Source organism: Nomascus leucogenys, chromosome 3 (assembly GCF_006542625.1).
Source record: "Nomascus leucogenys isolate Asia chromosome 3, Asia_NLE_v1, whole genome shotgun sequence".
Taxonomy (NCBI): domain Eukaryota; kingdom Metazoa; phylum Chordata; class Mammalia; order Primates; family Hylobatidae; genus Nomascus; species Nomascus leucogenys.
Genome location: NC_044383.1, coordinates 76,241,403 through 76,261,653, shown reverse-complemented (window position 1 = coordinate 76,261,653; position 20,251 = coordinate 76,241,403). Strand labels below are relative to the sequence as shown.

Below are 20,251 nucleotides of genomic sequence, written 5' to 3'. Positions count from 1 at the left end.
GGTCAAAAAACACAGGCAAATCATAAAAAAAAAAAAAAAAAAAAAGCAAAGCTTTTGGAACTAAAAGATGTTTGACTTCACTAATAAGGAAACACAAATTAAAACAATGAGATATGCCACGTTGTGTAGTAAAGTGTTGGCATAGCAAGGCATGGCTACTTATCCTTAGAAAGCCTGCCTACTAAGGCCCTTGGCTGGAGTCTAAGAACTCAAATTTCAGGAGGGTTCCCACAATTTCCAGACTGATAAAAAGTGGCTCAATGTGCCTAAACTGTTCATACAAACAATTTGGTTTATCATAAACATCTGTTTCCTTCTGGGAGTCTTAAAATCTTAGTATATGCCAGGCAGAGGTGGCCTATGTGACCAGCCCCCAGTAAAAAGCCTGGACACTGAGTCTCCAACATGCTTCCCAGGTAGACAACATTTCACACCTGCTATCACTAGTTGCTGGGGGAATAAACAGGTAAGTGCATGACCCCACTGGGAGCAAAACCATGGGAACTTTAACCTGGTTTTCTCTAGACTTTACCCTATGGACCTTTTTTCCCTTTGGTGATTGTGCTTTGCGTCCTTTCATTGTAATAAATCATAGCTGTAAGTACAACTACATAGTGAATTCTGTAAGTCTGGCAAATCATCAAACTTAGGGGTGGTTTTGGGGACTCCTGACACGTTTTCACCAAAACATAGTGAGACAAGCAAATAACAAAAAGTTTGATAGTACACTAGGTTGACAAAGGTATTGGAAAAGAGGTACTCTCATAGCTCTCTCAAGTGTAGTACACTGGTAAAAGCTCCATGAAAGCAATTTGGCAACAGCTTTGATTTGATTAAAAATGTGATGAAATGTTTAAGTGCAATACTCTGACCCAAAAATTTCACATCTAATAATCTGTTACCAGTGTCGTTTATGGTAAGACTAGAAACAGGCCGGGCGCAGTGGCTCACGCTTGTAATCCCAGCACTTTGGGAGGCCGAGGCGGGTGGATCATGAGGTCAGGAGATCGAGATCGTCCTGGCTAACATGGTGAAACCCCATCTATACTAAAAATACAAAAAATTAGCCGGGCGTGGTTGCAGGCGCCTATAGTCCCAGCTACTCGGGAGGCTGAGGCAGGAGAATGGCCTGAACCCGGGAGGCGGAGCTTGCAGTGAGCCGAGATTGTGCCACTGCACTCCAGCCTGGGCAACAGAGTGAGACTGTCTCAAAAAAAAAAAAAAAAAAAAAAAAAAAACTAGAAACAACATAAGAATCCAAAACAATAAAAAAACAAAAACAGGCTGGGCCTCAGTGGCTCATGCCTGTAATCCCAGCACTTTGGGAGGCCGAGGTGGGCAGATTACCTGAGGTCAGGAGTTCGAGATCAGCCTAGCCAACATGGTAAAACCTCGTCTCTACTAACACTACAAAAATTAGGTGGGTGTGATGGCAGGTGCCTGTAATCCCAGCTACTTGGGAGGCTGAGGCAGCAGAACCTCTTGAACCCAGAAGGCGGAGGCTACAGTGAGCCGAGATTGCGCCACTGCACTCCAGCCTGGGCAGCAAGAGTGAAACTCCATCTCAAAAAAAAAAAAAAAAAAAGTCTCTCTTCACTAACTTATCTGGCATCCTCTAATCTGCCAGTAAAACCCAATGAATGATGCTTATGGCCACTGAACTGTGGCCACTTGGGGCTATGAAATTATTAGCAAGCCTGCACCTGCATACTTCTGCTCCTACCAATTGAGATATATGCTTATGTAGTGGAGGGCGTATGTCTGCTGCCTGAATCCTGAAGGACAGGAGGTGAGCCAAGGCCATGGTGACAGCCTGAAGAGCAAGTACCCCTGAGAACCCAAACATCCCGGCGAGTATCTGAGAATCTACCAAGAAAAACAGTCTCATGGCTTAAATACAGTAGGCAATGAGCCAGAAAGTTAGCTTAAAAACAGTTTACAGACAAAGGGCAGCATGGATCTCTAAAGCTGTCCTGCTGCCATCCAGGAGTGCCTTGTAATAAATAAACTTATTAGTCCTAATAAATGTATCTATTCGCCAAGCTGGACTTGTCTGAGTCATTCTTCGGTCTCCTGGCTCCCTCTTAGTTTGGGGGAAGATTTTCTATATACGATTCTGGGTTTTTCTCAAAGATTACCAATGTGCATTTATTGTCAAATCCAATTATGCCCAAATTTTCCTATTTTTCTAAATCACAGTACGATGAAAGATCACAATACCAAAGGGAGTTATTTTCTAGTGAAAACTAGGCAGAATGCTATGGAAAGATAGGTAGCAAAACACACACACACACACACACACACAGAGACACACAGAGACACACACACACACCTCTGCATGTCAAATCAAGTGAAGACAAAATGATTCAAAGTACTAGGGGAGAAAATCTAGTCTATACTCAGATCAATTAAAAAGTATCTATGGTTTTTTTTTTTTTTAAGACAGAGTCTCCCTCTGTCACCCAGGCTGGAGTGCAGTGGCATGATCACAGCTCACTGCAACCTCCCTGGGCTCAAGCAAGGACAAAACAAAAACTGAAAATCATGGGCAATGTCTTACGGGTGTAGTTTACACAAGAAAGACGTCAACACTCTCATCATTGGATTCATACTCAAAGAAAAGATCATGGTTCTACCACAAGAGATAAATAAAATCAAAGTGTATTATCTTTTTTTTCTCCATTCCTCACATTCCTCAATCTAACATTTGTTTCACTTATTCATTTGAGTAACTGTTATAAAATAGCCTGCACAATTACAAAAAGCACAAATAACACAATCACATTTGGTAAATAACACAACTGACTCTTTGCAAAGCAAAATTCAACTCGTGAAATCAGATACTCAGAGGTTTCCTAATGAGAAATCTACTACTAGTAGCTGTAAGCGGGCACATGGAGAGGGGAGCATTAGTCATGAGGTGTCCTCTCAGAATAATGGAGAATCTAATGATTTGGTTAAAGAGATCAAATAGATCAAAGCTTTCCCTGCACTATTATTTCATACCGTTTTAGTTTATACTACTGGCAGGTATTACTTTAAAAAAAAAAAAAAAAAACAAGGTGTGGTAACTCACACCTGTAATCTCAGCACTTTGAGAGGCTGAGGTGGAAGGGACTGCTTTATCCTAGGAGTTTGAGACCAGCCTGGGCAACGTGGCAAAACCACATCGAGACAAAAAATATATATATATAAACGGGCTGGGCACGGTGGCTCATGCCTGTAATCCCAGCACTTTGGGAGGCCGAGGTGGGCGGATCATGAGGTCAAGAGTTTGAGACCAGCCTGGCCAACATGGTGAAACCCTGTCTCTACTAAGAATACAAAAATTAGGCCGGGCGCAGTGGCTCACGCTTGTGATCCCAGCACTTTGGGAGGTCGAGGCGGGCGGATCACGAGGTCAGGAGATCGAGACCACGGTGAAACCCCGTCTCTACTAAAAATATAAAAAAAATTAGCCGGGCGTGGTGGCGGGCGCCTGTAGTCCCAGCTACTCGGAGAGGCTGAGGCAGGAGAATGGCGAGAACCCAGGAGGCGGAGCTTGCAGTGAGCCGAGATCGCGCCACTGCACTCCAGCCTGGGTGACAGAGCGAGACTCCGTCTCAAAAAAAAAAAAAAAAAAAAGAATACAAAAATTAGCCCGGCATGGTGGGGCGTGCCTGTAAACCCAACTACTTGGGAGGCTGAGGCAAGAAAATCACTTGAACCCGGGAGGTGGAGGTCGCAGTGAGCTGAGATTGCGCCACTGCAAGCCAGCCTGGGCGACTGAGCAAGACTCTGTCTTAAGCAGGAAACAACAGGTGCTGGAGAGGATGTGGAGAAATAGGAACACTTTTACACTGTTGGTGGGACCGTAAACTAGTTCAACCATTGTGGAAGTCAGTGTGGCGATTCCTCAGGGATCTAGAACTAGAAATACCATTTGACCCAGCCATCCCATTACTGGGTATATACCCAAAGGACTATAAATCATGCTGCTATAAAGACACATGCACACGTATGTTTATTGCGGCACTATTCACAATAGCAAAGAGTTGGAACCGACCCAAATGTCCAACAACAATAGACTGGATTAAGAAAATGTGGCACATATACACCATGGAATACTATGCAGCCATAAAAAATGATGAGTTCGTGTCCTTTGTAGGGACATGGATGAAACTGGAAAACATCATTCTCAGTAAACTATCGCAAGGACAAAAAACCAAACACCGCATGTTCTCACTCATAGGTGGGAATTGAACAATGAGAACACATGGACACACGAAGGGGAACATCACACTCCGGGGACTGTTGTGGGGTGGGGGGAGGGGAGAGGGACAGCATTAGGAGATATACCTAATGCTAAATGATGAGTTAATGGGTGCAAGAAATCAACATGGCACATGGATACATATGTAACAAACCTGCACATTGTGCACATGTACCCTAAAACCTAAAGTATAACAAAAAAAAAAACAAAAAAACCTCACACCTGTAATCCCAGCACTTTGGGAGGTCAAAGTGGTAGGTTCACTTGAGCCCAGGAGTTCGAGACCAGCCTGGGCAACATAGAGAGACCCCATCTTTACTTAAACAAAATAATTTTTTTTAAAAAGTAGCCAGGCATGGTGGTTCACACCTATAGTACTATCTACTCTAGTAGCTGAGATGGGAGGATCAATTGAGCCTGTGAGATGGAGGCTACAGTGAGCTGTGATCATGCCACTGTACTCCAGCCAGGGCAACAGAGTAAGACACCGTGTCTCAAAAATAATAATTAGAAAAAGAGAAAGACTTGACCTAGTAAGTTAAACCTGGAAATAAATATAAATCTAAGAGACCTGGTAATCCTGGGTCTCTTTTTTTTTTTTTAAACAACTAGTCAAGGGGGGAAAGAGTAGAACAAGGAGTTTGATCTGTAACTGATTGTCAACAGCCAACTGAGAAAACACTACTTTCGGACCAGCTCATCATGGATCTTTTGCCCCCATCTGTCTTAAATTTTTCTCCAAATTTTTTGTCAGACCATTATCTCCACATCTTAATTCTAGGTCCCCATCACCAAAGGTATTTTTTAAAAGATTATTTATAAATTTAAGAAGTGGCTGCTCATTTCTTAATTGTATCACATGATGCATTAATAGTCCTTCAAAATTTCTGAGAACATATACAGTAATATAGAGAAGTCATCAAAAGAAGTTATGTGTGTGTGGTTTCTCACTGTGTACACATGAAAAAGTTAAAGGTTCTTAGCTTCCTAGGCTGCAGGAAAAGGAAAAAAGTAGTTAAAGGGACTGTGACAGTTATGCCTCTCAATTCCAAATCCATCCTTCTGTGATAATGGATCTAGGCCTTGTAGCTATTTCTCCTTTGCTAACTGGCACAAGGTTAAACCTTATCAGCAGAATGGTGGAGGAACACTGGAAGAGGAAGGGGGATTCTTTCCCTAGTTTCAGTGCATCTGGCTAGCAAAGCTCCTACAGAGCCTGCTGTCTCCAGCATTCAGTTCCTGCAGGGTGGTTTTCCACAGGCTCACTTCCTGTACATCAGGTTCCTATTATGATTGGCTCCTGCAGAATACGGCTTCCTCCTGCTAGGTTCATGGAGAGGGCAGCTTCTCCAACTCATAGATCCTTTAGCACCCAGGAGCTTCCCCATACACCTCCTCTGGCAGATTTACAACAGAGTAAGACACTTAGCAACGTCTCCACCATCCAGCTGACCCCAGCAATACTCTTTCCATGAGGTCTGGATCCCATCCTTAGAGTGAAAGAACACAGCTCTTCTTTGGATGATCTATCAAAACCCTACAGGTCATAGCTGCTCCCTATATCTTATATTCCTATATTTTTCAGTTATTCTTTAACTATTACTTGACAATTACTAGTTACTTCAATCCTGTCAATAATTCTTTTTTTTTTGATACGGAGTCTCACTCTGTCGCCCAGACTGGCGTGCAGTGGCGCAATCTTGGCTCACTGCAAGCTCCGCCTCCTGGTTTCACGCCATTCTCCTGCCTCAGCGTCCCGAGTAGCTGGGACTACAGGCACCCGCCACCACGCCCGGCTAATTTTTTGTATTTTTAGTAGAGACGGGGTTTCACGGCGTTAGCCAGGATGGTCTCGATCTCCTGACCTCGTGATCCACCCGCCTCGGCCTCCCAAAGTGCTGGGATTACAGACGTGAGCCACTGTGCCTGGCCTTTTTTTTTTTTTTTTTTTTTTAATTTTTTTTTTTGTGTGGGACGGAGTCTCGCTCAGCCGCCCAGGCTGGAGTGCAGTGGGAGGGATCTCGGCTCACTGCAAACACCGTCTCCCCAGTTCAAGCGATTCTCCCGTCTCAGCCTCCCGAGTAGCTGGGATTACAGGCACCCGCCATCATGCCTGGCTAATTTTTGTATTTTAGTAGAGACAGGGTTTCACCACGTTGGCTAGGCTGATCTTAAACTTCTGACCTCAAGTGATCCACCCGCCCTGGCCTCCCAAAGTGCTAGGATTACAGGCCTGAGCCACGGAACCCGACCAGTAATTCTTTATACTAAACTTTCCCTTTCAAATTACTATGTGGTTTTTGTCTACTGACTGGACCCTGACTGATATAGATAAGTAGGTCACAATAGACCAGGCGCAGTGGCTCATGCCTGTAATCCCAGCACTTTGGGATGGATGGAGGCGGGTGGATTGCTTGAGGTCAGAAGTTCGAGACCAGCCTGACCAACACAGTGAAACCTCCTCTCTACTAAAAATACAAAAATTAGCTGGGCGTGGTGGTGGGTGCCAATAAAGCCAGCTATTCTAGAGGCTGAGGCAGGAGACTCACTTGCACCCAGGAGGCAGAGGTTGCAGTTAGCCGAGATGGCACCACTGCACTCCGGCTTGGGAAGCAGAGCGATTCTGTCTCAAAAGAAAAAAAAAATTATTACAACAGAGATTTTAACATACTTTTCTCTGATGATCAAGCAGTTAAAGAAATTTAAGGATACAGCTCTGAATACAAAATTGACAGGTTTGATCTGATAATTTTATAACCCTGCATACCACAATTAAAAGAACTTACACTACTTTTAAGCACATTTATAAAAATTGTCTATGTATCAAGCCGCAGTGCAAGTTTCCACAAATATCAAAGAAATGTTTCCATCTAGCCCAATAAAATTCAAAGTTAACAATGCACTTTCAAATTTCCCTGTTCATTTGGAAATTAATAAACATAGGTCAAAGAACAAATACTAATGGAAACTGGGAAAAAGTACAGAACTGAATGACAATGAATACAATACAGAAAATGTATGGGATAAAACCAAAATAGTACTTTTAAAGGCAAAGTTACAGTACTAAATGTATAGGAAGAAAGGACAAAATATTAATGAGGCCATCAGTCACCTCAAGAAGTTAGAAAAAGAACAAAGTAAACCCAAAGAAATAAAAATATAACCAGCAAAAACTAACAAAAATAAACAAGCACTAGAAAGATCAATAAAAATAAATTTTGGCTCTGTCAAAAGAGAAATAAGCATATCTATGACAAAACTAATCAAGAAAAAGAAAGAAGGCACAAACACCAAAAATTTTAAAACAGTTAGGCCGGGCACAGTGACTCGCGCTTGTTATCCCAGCACTTTGGGAGGGTGGGGCAGGAGGATCACTTGAGCCCAGTTCAAGACCAGCCTGGGCAACATAATGAGACTCTGTCTCTAAAAAAATTAATAATAATAATGAAAGGTTAATCTGTTCCAGACAACAGAAAAAAACTATTTGCAAATAAGCAAATAATTTTTTGAGGCGAATACAACCTTAATTTCAAAACTGGTTGGGCTGGGCACGGTGGCTCAAGCCTGTAATCCCAGCACTTTGGGAGGCTGAGGCAGGCGGATCATGAGGTCAGGAGATCAAGGCCATCCTGGCTAACACGGTGAAACCCCTTCTCTACTAAAAATACAAAAAAATTAGCTGGGCGTGGCAGCGGGCACCTGTAGTCAAAGCTACTCGGGAGGCTGAGGCAGAAGAATGGCGTGAACCTGGGAGGCCAAGGTTGCAGTGAGCTGAGATCACGCCACTGCACACCAGCCTGGGCGACACAGCGAGACTCTGTCTCAAAATAAAAACAAAAAACAAACAAAAAAACTGGTCAAGAATAGGGCAAAACAAAAAAACTACAAGACCAGACAACTACAAGCCAATCTTTCTTATGAACATAAACAGAAATAGCCTTAAAAAAAAAAATAAAAATCGGCCTGTCATCCCAGCACTTTGGGAGGCCAAGGTGGGTGGATTGCTTGACGTCAGGAATTCGAGACCAGCCTGGTTAATATGGTGAAACCCCATCTCTATTAAAAACACAAAAATTAGGTGGGCATGGTAGCACACACCTGTTATCCCAGCTACTCAGGAGGCTGAGGCAGGAGAGTAGCTTGAACCTGGGAGGTGGAGGTTGCAGAGAGCCAAGATTGCACCACTCTCCAGCCTGGGCAACAGAGCGAGACTCTGTCACACACACACACACACACACACACACACAAAAAAAATCAACCAACTGAATCCAGCAAGATATTAAACGAAAAAGCACTACAGACAAGTGAGATTTATCCCAAAAATGTGAGGATGTCTAACATTAAAAAACCAATTAGTGGGCCGGGCACAGTGGCTTACGCCTGTAATCCCAGCACTTTGGGAGGCTGAGGCAGGCAGATCATGAGGTCAGGAGATTGAGACCATCCATCCTGGCTAACACGGTGAAACCCCGTCTCTACTAAAAATACAAAAACAAAATTAGCCGGGTGTGGTGGGCGCCTGTAGTTCCAGCTACTTGGGAGGCTCAGGTGGGAGAATGGCATGAACCTGGGAGGTGGAGGTTGCAGTGAGCTGAGACTGTGCCACTGCGCTCCAACCTGGGCGACAGAGGGAGACTCTGTCTCAAACAAACAAAAACAAACAAAAAAACAATTAGTGGCCAAGTATGGTAGCTCATGCCTAAATCCCAGCACTTCGGGAAGCCTAGGCAGGCGGACAGATTTGAGGTCAGGAGTTCAAGACCAGGCTGGCTAACATGGTAAAACCCTGTCTCTACTAAAAATAAAAAAAATTAGCCGGGTATGCTGACACACACCAGTAATATCAGCTACTTATGAGGCTCAGGCACAAGAATTGCTTGAGCGTGGGGAAGGCAGAGGTTGAAGTGAGCTGAGATTGTCACACTGCACTCCAGCCTGGGCAACAGAGCAAGACTGTCTCAAAAAAAAAAAAAAAAAAAAAAAATTAGTGGCTGGATGCCAGGGCACAGTGGTTCACACCTGTAATCCCAGCACTTTGTGGGCCCAGCACTTTGTGGGGAGGCCGAGGTGGGTGGATCACTTCAGGCCAGGAGTTCGAGACCAGCCTGGGCAACATGGCGAAATCCCATCTCCACAAAAAATACAAAAATTGGCCAGGCGTGGTGACACACTCCTATAGTCCCAATCATACTTGGGAGGCTGAGGTGGGAGGATTGCTTAAGCACAACCAGGAAGCAAAGATTGCTGTGAGCCAAGATCAAGTCACTGCACTCCAGCTTGAGTGACAGAATTGACACCCTGTCTCAAAACAGACAAACAAACAAATGCTAACATTATTAAACACATTCCTGTAGGTACAAACTCACCAAGTCCAAAACAAGAGATCATCTTTCCATCCATATCTGCTCACCTCCTGATTTCTCTAATTTTTTGGAGTAGCACTAACATTCCCTAACAGACTACTGATCTAGATGCTACCTCTGAAATATTTCTCCCATTTATTCCCATTCTTGCCATTTCGATTTGTTTCAGGACCCCACTATAGCTATCTAATTATTTCCCCACTCCAAATACATGCTACACACAACTACTGGGTTAGTTCTACCACAATCCTGCTCAAAAACTTTCCATTACTTCCCAATTTTTAATAAATAAAGTACAAATTCCTTATCCCAACTGGGCACAGTGGCTCATGCCTATAATCCCAGCACTTTGGGAGGCCAAGGCAGGCAGATTACGAGGTGAAGAGATCGAGACCATCCTCGCCAACATGGTGAAACCCCACCTCTATTAAAAATACAAAAAAATTAGCTGGGCATGGTGGTGCATGTCTGTAGTCCCAACTACTCGGGAGGCTGAGGCAGGAGAATTGCTTGAGCCCAGGAGGCGGAGGTTGCAATGAGCCGAGGTTGTGCCACAGAGCGAGACTCCATTTCAAAAAAAAAAAAGAACTTCCTTATCCTGATATAGACTGACACCTACCATTCTAGCTCCATTATTCACTATCTCAAGGTTTCCAAAATCCCAAGGTTCAATTAAATTAGGCTCATGTTTGCAAACACTTCTTGACACGATCTCCCCACATCTGTTCCCCACCACATCTATCTATAAGGTTCACAATCAAGTATGGGTGTGAACACCCACAGAATAGAACAAGGGAAGGCAAGATCAGAATGTGAGAATAAAGTTTAGAAAGTCACAGGCCCTGAGGTTGCAGTGAGCCAAGATTGTGCTACTGCACTCCAGCCTGGGTGACAGTGAGACTCTCTCAAAAAAAAAAAATAAAGGTCAGGGGATGTATTATGTGATTAAGATACTTGGATTCCATCCAGAAGGGAATGGGGGAACCAGTGAAGGTTTTTAAAGCAGGGGAATATAATGATAAAATCTGCATCTTAAATGTTTACTCTGGCAAGAGTCTGGAAAATATGAGTGGGAAGGGAGATAGAAAAGACTACCAAAACAAGGCAGAAGACAACGAGGTGTCACTGTAAGTTCTTAGTAGTGGAAATAAAAATAAGAAACAGATCTTGGCTGGGCACGGTGGTTCATGCCTGTAATCCCAACATTCTGGGAGGCTGAGGCAGGAGGACTGCTTGTGCCCAGGAGTTCAAGACCAGCCTGGGCAACACAGTGAGACTCCGTATCTAGAGAAAAAAGAAAAGTTAGCTGGGTGTGGTGGCACATGCTTCCGGAGGCTGCAGTGAGCTGTGATTGCACCGCTGCACTCCAGCCTGGGTCAAAGAGCGAGACTGTCTCAAAACAAAACAAAACCAAAAAACCCACAAAACACTAAAAACAGATCTGAGAGGTAGTCAACAAGATTTAATGGAAAGTGTATTCAAATGGACAGTCTTCCCCCCCATTTCAAATTGTTCTTCAAACCTCAGCATGAGTTGTCTTTTAAAAATGCAAACATGATCGTGTTGCCAACTCTACTTAAACCCTTCAGTGCTTAGGCTGGATGTGGTGGCTCACGCCTGTAATCCTAGCACTTTGGGCGGCTGAGGCGGGCGATCACCTGAGGTCAGGAGATCGCCTGAGGTCAGAAGTTTGAGACCAGCCTACGTCATCTCTACTAAAAATACAAAAATTAGCCAGGCATGGTGGCGCATGCCTGTAATCCCAGCTACCTGGAAGGCTGAAGCAGGAGAATTTCTGGAAGCTGGGAGGGGGAGGCTGCAGTTAGTCGAGATCGTGCCACTGCACTCCAGTCTGGGGGACAGAAGGAGACTTCGTCTCAAAAGAAAAAAAAAAAAACCAAAAAACCCTTCAGTGCTTCCTGCTGATTTCAGGATAAAAAACAAATTTTGAGGCCAGGCGCAGTGGCTCATGCCTGTAATCCCAGCACTTTGGAAAGCTGAGGCGGGCAGATCACCTTTGTTCAGGAGTTCGAGACCGGCCTGGCCAACATGGTGAAATGCCATCTCTACTAAAAATACAAAAATTGGCCAGACATGGTGGTGCACACCTGTAATCCCAGCTACTTAGGAGGGTGAGGCAGGAGAATCACTCTACCCTGAAAGAAGGAGGTTGCAGTAAGCCGAGATCATGTCACTGAACTCCAGCCTGGGCGACAAAGAGAGACTCCATCTCAAAAAAAAAAAAAGGAAATATACACTTTTTTTTTGAGACAGAGTCTCACTCTGTCACCCAGGCTGGAGTGCAGTGGCACAATCTCTGCTCACTGCAACCTCTGCCCTCAGAGTTCAAGCGATTCTCCTGCCTCAACCTCCTCAGTAGCTGGGATTACAGGCGCCTGCTGCCGCGCCCAGCTAATTTTTTGTATTTTTAGTAGAGACAGGGTTTCACCTTCTTGGCCAGGCTGGTCTTGAACTCCTGACCTCATGATCCACCCACCTTGGCCTCCCAAAGTGCTGGGCTCACAGGCGTGCGCTACCGCACCTGGCCCTATATATACACTTTTAATGTGTAACTTTTGTATGCTGAGTGGTACTTTTTTTTTTTTTTTTTTTTTTGCTTTTGAGGGAATTAATAAGGTATAATTAATTGTGTCTTAACTTTTGAAAGAAATTTTTAGATGGAGGCAACTGGGATGTTTGTGATAATAGATAAGAAAGACACCATTGACCTGTAGTTAAATTGGTTTGAATTGCAGATATTCATTATTGAATTACTCCTGTTTTCTCATACTTTGGAAAAGACACCTGAACAATAAATGAATCCTGGATAGTGTACTCTACTTCAAACAATGAAGTGACATTAATACTTGCCTGCAGGAGATGCATATTACAGGAGAGAACCCTTAGACTATGTCAGGCCACACTATGAACCTCCCCCCACCTGCCTTTTTTCTCCTTTGTGTTTCTGTTACCATACTAACATTGTGGATTAATGATATTGAAATTCTGCATAAGATGAACAGGACAAACTATTTATAAATCGAAAAAAAAAAAAGAAAAAAAAAGAACCACAGGGCTTCTGCAGGGAATATTCTTTCCTCAATATTCTACTTTCACTTAGCTCTTCTTTGATATTTTGCTTAAGTCATTTTGAGTCTCCCCTCACCCTCTCTTCCCACTAAGTCAGGCCCTCTGTTATATACTCTTACCCCATTGTGTCCTTTCCCTACGTGACCTCTTCTTGAAGTTCATGATTCCATTTTTGTGGGATTCCTGGAGAAATGTCCATCTCACCCAATGGACCACCCAATGGTTCTCCATAAAGACTAGGACCATCTCTGTTCTGTTCCCCAGCTCTCACTGTATCCCCAGCTCTCAGCAGGCCTAGCAGAATGGTAAGTAATAAAAGAATATCTGCTGAATTAATGAAATTCCCAATTTGTTAAAGACGATTCTCATGTTTCTAGCTTTGGAGGATAGTCATGCTTTAACTGCAATGGACAACCAGCGAAGTCATGTTGAGTTATCTGTAGGACATCCAGATAAAGATGTCTAACAGCAGCTGGGGGTGCTGGCTCATGTCTGTAATCCCAGCACTTTGGGAGGCTGAAGCAGGCGGATCGCGAGGTCAGGAGTTCAAGACCAGCCTGACCAACATGGTGAAACCCCGCCTCTACTAAAAATACAAAAAAAATTAGCTGGGCGTGGTGGTGCGCACCTGCAATCCCACACTCGGGAGGCTGAGACAGGAGACTCACTTGAACCTGGGAAGTGGAGGTTGCAGTGAGCCGAGATCGTGCCATTGCACTCCAGCCTGGGCAACAGGGCAAGACTCCATCTCAAAAAGAAAAGAAAAAAAATAAGGCCAGGCGTGGTGGCTCACACTTTGGGAGGCCGAGGCTGGTGGATCACCTGAGTTCAGGAGTTTGAGACCAGCCTGGCCAACATGGTGAAACCCCATCTCCACTAAAAATACAAAAATTGGCTGGGCGTGGTGGCGTGCGCCTGTAATCCCAGCTACTCCGGAGGCTGAGACCAGAAGAATCACTTGAACCTGGGAGACAGAGGTTGCAGTGAGCTGAGATAGCGCCACTGCACTCCAGCCTGGGCAACAGAGCAAGACTCCGTCTAGGGGAAAAAAAACCAAAAAACAAAAAGATGTCTAACAGCTGGAAATGTCATACAGAAAAGGCATGGTAGGTATTATGATTTGGGACTCATTAGCACCTTAGTGATAGGTGAGATTACACTCTTGAAATCACATAGGCCAGTGATTCTCCTGGAAGGAGAGGAAGGAGAGGAGGAAGAAAAATGTATCAGAATCTCTTGGAAAATGAGTCTTTTTCACTTTTCCTCACTTTCTCCCATTTGAAGATCTCGATATATGAGAGTTGCTACCGATAGAAGTGATGCACCTGTGAAAGGGTAGAGGCAAAATTTTCAAAGTTCAGAACTATCATGCTGAAAAAGAGTTCGTATTGGGAGGCCGAGGCAGGCGGATCACCTGAGGTCAGGAGTTCAAGACCAGCCCGGCCAACATGGTGAAACCTCATCTATACTAAAAATACAAAAATTAGCCAGACATGGTGGCACACACTTGTAATCCCAGCTACTGGGGAGGCTGAGGCAGGAGAATCACTTGAACCTGGGAGGCGGAGGCTGCAGTGATCTGAGATCGTGCCACTGCAACTCCAGCCTGGGCGACAGAGTAAGACAATGTCTAAAAAAAAAATGTTTGGCTGGGCACGGTGGCTCAAGCCTGTAATCCCAGCACTTTCGGAGGCCGAGGCGGGCGGATCACGAGGTCAGGAGATCGAGACCATCCTGGCTAACACAGTGAAACCCCGTCTCTACTAAAAATACAAAAAATTAGCCAGGCGTGATGGCAGGCGCCTGTAGTCCCAGCTACTCAGGAGGCTGAGGCAGGAGGATGACATGAACCCAGGAGGCGGAGCTTGCAGTGAGCGGAGATCGCACCACTGCACTGCAGCCTGGGGAACAAAGCGAGACTGTTTCAAAAAAAAAAAAAAAAAAAAAGTTTGTAAGCAGATTTACTCATACATAATCTTTTCTGGAATAATTCCAATGGATTCAGATGTGAAAGCAAAGTAGACAGGAGAAGGATCACATAGCCTTTCGTTACAGGCAGTCTGAAGGAAGTTTTCTTTTTAAAATTGAGAGAATGTGGCCGGGCGGGGTGGCTCACACTTGTAATCTCAGTACTTTGGGAGGCTGAGGGCAGTCTGATCACTTGAGCCCAGGAGTTCGAGACCAGCCTGGGAAACATGGCAAAACCCAGTCTCTACAAAATACAAAAATTAGCCAGGCATGCTGGTGCACACCTGTAGTCCCAGCTACTTGGAAGGCTGAGGTGGGAGGATTGCTTGAGCCCAGGAGGTCAAACCAGTAGTAAGCCGAGATCTTGCCATTGCACTCCAGCCTGGGCTATAGTCTCAAAAAAAAAAAGGAAAAAAGAAAAAGAAAAAGAAAAATCACTACAAAACTGAGAATGTGTCCTTAATGTAGACGCTAAAAGATAAAAAATAAAATTTAGAAAAAAACACAAGCATTTGTAGAGAAAAACAGGAAAAAGCCAGAGGAGACAGTGTATTTTTACACTCATGGGAAAGGCTAATACATCAAGACCCCAGAAGAAGATGTAAAGGGCAAATACTAACAAAATCTGTCATATACAGCACATTTACTATGTTCCAGGCACTAACCTAAATGGTCTAAATACATTATTCACTTAGTTTAAATCCTCCCCAGAGTTCTATGAGGTCCATATTATTCTTTTTCCCATTTTACAGATGAAGAAAACACAGACGATCAAGAAATTTGCACAAGGCAACCAGCTGGTAAGTGGCAGAGCTGAAATTAGACCCTAGGTCTGTCTGTAAAGCAAGATGGCCAAAATCAAGAATATTCAATACAATATAAATGTTTTTGGAAAGAAGGCCATCTCTTGTAAAACGGGACGCAAGGAAAAGATAATTGGAGGGCATAGCGGGGATAGGAAGGGAGATGGGAGAATCCCTGCCATGAAAGCCTCTGTCCCCCTCCAGTCAAAGAGGCGCTGAGGGAGATGGGGGGAAGGGCTTTGAGGAGAGGCGAAAGGTTTGCTGCTGGAGGTGTGGAGAATGAAAAAAGACCAAGGAAGAGTCGAAGAGTCAAAGACAACTTGATGCCTGAAGCACAAATGCTCAGCTCCTGCGAATTCTACATTCACATCTGAGTTGTGGCCTACTATGTGCTAGGGATGAATCTAGGCGCTGCAGAAATGAAAATAAACTTATTTAGGCATGTTGGTTTGATGCCTAAATAAGCATTTCAGAAACAATCAACATCAATGATCACCTGACACTCCAGGAAACCCATTTCTCCAAAGAACTCCATCCGAAAGATTTTAAGAGTATATTCCAAGGAGAGACTGGATGGTGGGGGGGAGGGGCAGGACGAGCGGCCGAAGGGACAATTCCCGGGCGCGCCCACCCACAGTCCCCGCCCAGACCCTCTCGAGGGACCACAGAGGGACGCAGGGTGCACGCCCTGAAGCTGCACCGGGGGCGGAGGGAACGTGGCTACCTGCGGAGCCAGACGTCAGGCGCGGCCCTTCCCCGACCTACTTGGCCGCTCCAGATGGACTCCCTCCGATTCTCTGGTTTCCCAGGGGCAGCCGACCTCCACTCGGGGGACTACCGCGCCATGCAGCCTCTTCCTTAGCAGTCCCTCACGGACCGGGCTCCTACAACTTACCCGCCCTGCCCGGCCCAAGACAACTCGGTTCCTTTCTGACCACCGAGGTCTCCCTAGCATCTCCACCAATACCAGAGCGCAATCAGGGTACGGAGGCGGGACTGAGTGTCTAAGGCCAATCATATCAGACGCAAAGCACGTCGCAGCGCCCACAACTAGTTCCCGCCTTTGGAAGGTTAAAAAAAAAACACGGTTGGCGCCAAACTCCAGTAATCTTCCCAGGGCTTTAAGAGAAAGGGGCGGGGTGTAAGGTGGCGGGGAAGGCGACGGGGCGGGGCTTCAATACGGAAAGGGCTGACCTGAGTGGAGGTAGGGGCGTGGCCTGAGAGAAGCTTTTTAGTGAAAGAGACAGGAAGCCTTGAGAGGTCTGTCATTTATTTAATACTTTATCTTAAAATTCTGCTGTCAGCTGCGTGCTAAACAAAGTGCTGGGCTCGATTACGATGAATAAATTTGTTCCCTGCCCTCAGACGCGTTCCTGCGTGATAGGCAGACAAACAACTTAGCTTCGGATGTTGGGAGCCTTAAGGAGGGGATACTAGTCTAGCGGGGCGGGAGAGAGAAGAGCTTTTTAGAGGGTGGAATACCTGGCTTGTCTTACAGAACCTGTAGGAATGGGGGGTGTCGGTAGGTCTAGCCTCAGGAGCTCAGCCTGAGCATTGATAGGTGCGAAAATAAGGCCACCTTCCTCGGCTACACTTATAGTCTGCCTATATTCATCCCTACCCATTTCCTCTTGTTTGTCCACTTAGCTTTTTTTTTTCTTTTTGCTTTCAGACAGGGTATCGCTTTGTCGCTCAGGCTGGAGCGCAGTGGCGCGATCTCGGCCTCCTGCAACCTCCACCTCCAAGGCTCGAGAGATCCTCCCACCTCTGCCTCCAGAGTAGCTGGTGAGAGGTGACAGCATGCTGGCAGTCCTCACAGCCCTCGCTGGCTCTCGGCGCCTCCTCTGCCTGGGCTCTCACTTTGGCGGCACTTGAGGAGCCCTTCAGCCCACCGCTGCACTGTGGGAGCCCCTTTCTGGGCTGGCCAAGGCCAGAGCCGGCTCCCTCAGCTTGCAGAGAGGTGTGGAGGGAGAGGCGCGAGCGGGAACCGGGGCTGCGTGCAGCGCTTGTGGGCCAGCTGGAGTTCCGGGTGGACGTGGGCTTGGCGGGCCCCGCACTCGGAGCAGCCGGCTGGCCCTGCCGGCCTCGGACAATGAGGGGCTTAGCACCCAGGCCAGCGGCTGCAGAGGGTGTACTGGGTCCCCCAGCAGTGCCAGCCTACTGGCACTGCACTCAATTTCTCACCGGGCCTTAGCTGCCTTCCCGCGGGGCAGGGCTCGGGACCTGCAGCCCGCCATGCCTAAGCCTCCCACACCCTCCATGGGCTCCTGTGTGGCCCGAGCCTCCCCAACGAACACCACCCCGTGCTCCATAGCGCCCAGTCCCATCGACCACCCAAGGGCTGAGGAGTGCGGGTGCATGGCACCGGGACTGGCAGGCAGCTCCACCTGCAGCCCCGGTGCGGGATCCACTGGGTGAAGCCAGCTGGGCTCCTGAGTCTGGTGGGGATGTGGACAACCTTTATGTCTAGCTCAGGGATTGTAAATACACCATTCGGCACTCTGTATCTAGCTCAAGGTTTGTAAACACACCAATCAGCACCCTGTGTCTAGCTCAGGGTTTGTGAATGCACCAATCGACACTCTGTATCTGGCTGCTCTGGTGGGGCCTTGGAGAACCTTTGTGTCAATACTCTGTATCTAACTGATCTGATGGGGACGTGGAGAACTTTTATGTCTAGCTCAGGGATTGTAAATGCACCAATCAGCGCCCTGTCAAAACAGACCACTCGGCTCTACCAAGCAGCCGACATGGGTGGGGCCAGATAAGAGAATAAAAGCAGGCTGCCCGAGCCAGCAGCGGCAACCCCTTCCAACTCGGATCCCCTTCCACACTGTGGAAGCTTTGTTCTTTTGCTCTTTGTAATAAATCTTGCTACTGCTCACTCTTTGGGTCCACACTGCTTTTATGAGCTGTAACACTCACCGCGAAGGTCTGTAGCTTCACTCCTGAAGCCAGCGAGCCCACGAGCCCACCGGGAGGAATGAACAACTCCAGACGCACTGCCTTAAGAGCTGTAACATTCACCATGAAGGTCTGCGGCTTCACTCCTGAGCCAGCGAGACCACAAACCCACCGGAAGGAAGAAACTCCGAACACATCCGAACATCAGAAGGAACGAACAACTCCAGACGCGCCCCCTTAAGAGCTGTAACACTCACCGTGAGGGTCCGCGGCTTCATTCTTGAAGTCAGTGAGACCAAGAACCCACCAATTCCAGACCCACTGGGACGATAGACACGAGTGACCACCACCCCTGGATGTTTTGGTTTTGTTTCTGAGATGGAGTTTCACTCTTGTTGCCCAGGCTGCAGTGCAATGGCACGATCTCGACTCACTACAACCTGTGCCTCTGGGGTTCAGGTGATTCTCCTGCCTCAGCCTCCCGAATAGCTGGGATTGCAGGCACGTGTTACCACGCCCAGCTAATTTTTGTATTTTTAGTAGAGACAGGGTTTCGCCATGTTGACCAGGCTGGTCTTGAACTCCTGTCCTCAGGTGATCTGCCCAGCTTGGCCTCCCAAAGTGCTGGGATTAAAGGCGTGAGCCACCCACACCCAGCCACCCCTGGCTAATTTTTTAAATTTTTTGTAGAGATGGGGTCTTGCTGTGTTGCCCAGGCTGGTCACGAACTCCTGGGCTCAAACAATCCTCCCACCTCAGTCTCCCAAAGTGCTGGGATTACAGGTGTGAGTCACTGCGCCTGACCCCATGTAGTCTTAACTGCCATATCAACCAATTTATTTTTATTTTTATTTTTTTTTGAAATGGAGTTTCGCTCTTGTTGCCCAGGCTGGAGTGCAGTGGCGTGATCTCAGCTCACTGCAACCTCCACCTCCTGGGTTCATGCGATTTTCCTGCCTCAGCCTCCCAAATAGCTGGGATTACAGGGGGCTGGCTAATTTTTTGTATTTTTAGTAGAGATGGGGTTTCGCCATCTCGGGCAGGCTGGTCTCAAACTCCTGACCTCAGGTGATCTGCCCGCCTCGGCCTTCCAAAGTGCTGGGATTACAGGCATGAGCCACCGTGCCTGGCTTTATTTTTATTCTTATCTTTTTAAAGACAAGGTCTCAGTCTGTTGTCCTACCTGGAGTGCAATGGTGTGATCATAGCTTACTGCATCCTCAAATTCCTAGGCTCAAGCAATCCTCCTACCTCAGCCTCCCAGGTAGCTGGGACCACAGGCACACAACACCACACTCGCCTTTCTTTTGTTTTTTTTTGTTTGTTTTTTGTTTTTTTTTTTAATATAGACAGGGTCTTGCCATGTTGTTGCCCAGGCTGGTCTCCAACTCTTGACCTCAAGCAATCCTCTGACCTCTGCCTTCCAAAGTGCTGGTATTACAGGTATGAGCCACTCCACCTAACTTATGTATTTTTATTTGCACATATGCATGGCTTTTTAAAAATTAATTAATTAATTAACTTTTTTTTTTTTTTGAGTTGGAGTTCCATTCTTGTTGCCCAGGCTGGAGTGCAATGGGGCGGTCTCAGCTCACTGCAACCTCCACCCCCCAGGTTTAAGTGATTCTCCTGCCTCAGCCTCCCAAGTAGCTGGGATTACAGGCACCTGCCGCCACGCCTGGCTAAGTTTTTTGTATTTTTAGTAGAGATGGGGTTTCACCATGTTGGCCAGGCTGGTCTCAAACTCCTGACCTCAGGTATTCCGCCCTCCTCGGCCTCCCAAAATGCTGGGATTACAGGCGTGAGCCACTGCGTCTGACCGGCTTTAATTTTTTTAATAAGAGCTTTACTGGGATATAATTTACATAGTA

The 20,251-nt window shown here is 46.3% G+C and overlaps 1 protein-coding gene across 3 annotated transcripts in view; it reads right to left on the bottom strand.

Moving 5' to 3' along the window:
• Positions 1–16,429, bottom strand: part of CASP8AP2 (caspase 8 associated protein 2) — a 52,177-nt gene extending 35,748 nt beyond the window's left edge. The window contains exon 1 of one of the 3 annotated variants that reach the window (XM_003258336.2): positions 16,372–16,429. The gene's annotated coding sequence lies outside the window, so the exon portion shown is untranslated. Of the gene's footprint in view, positions 1–16,200 lie in introns of all 3 variants that reach the window. The other 2 variants (XM_003258337.2, XM_003258335.2) reach the window with 2 other exon arrangements.
• Positions 16,430–20,251: the final 3,822 nt, after the last annotated feature.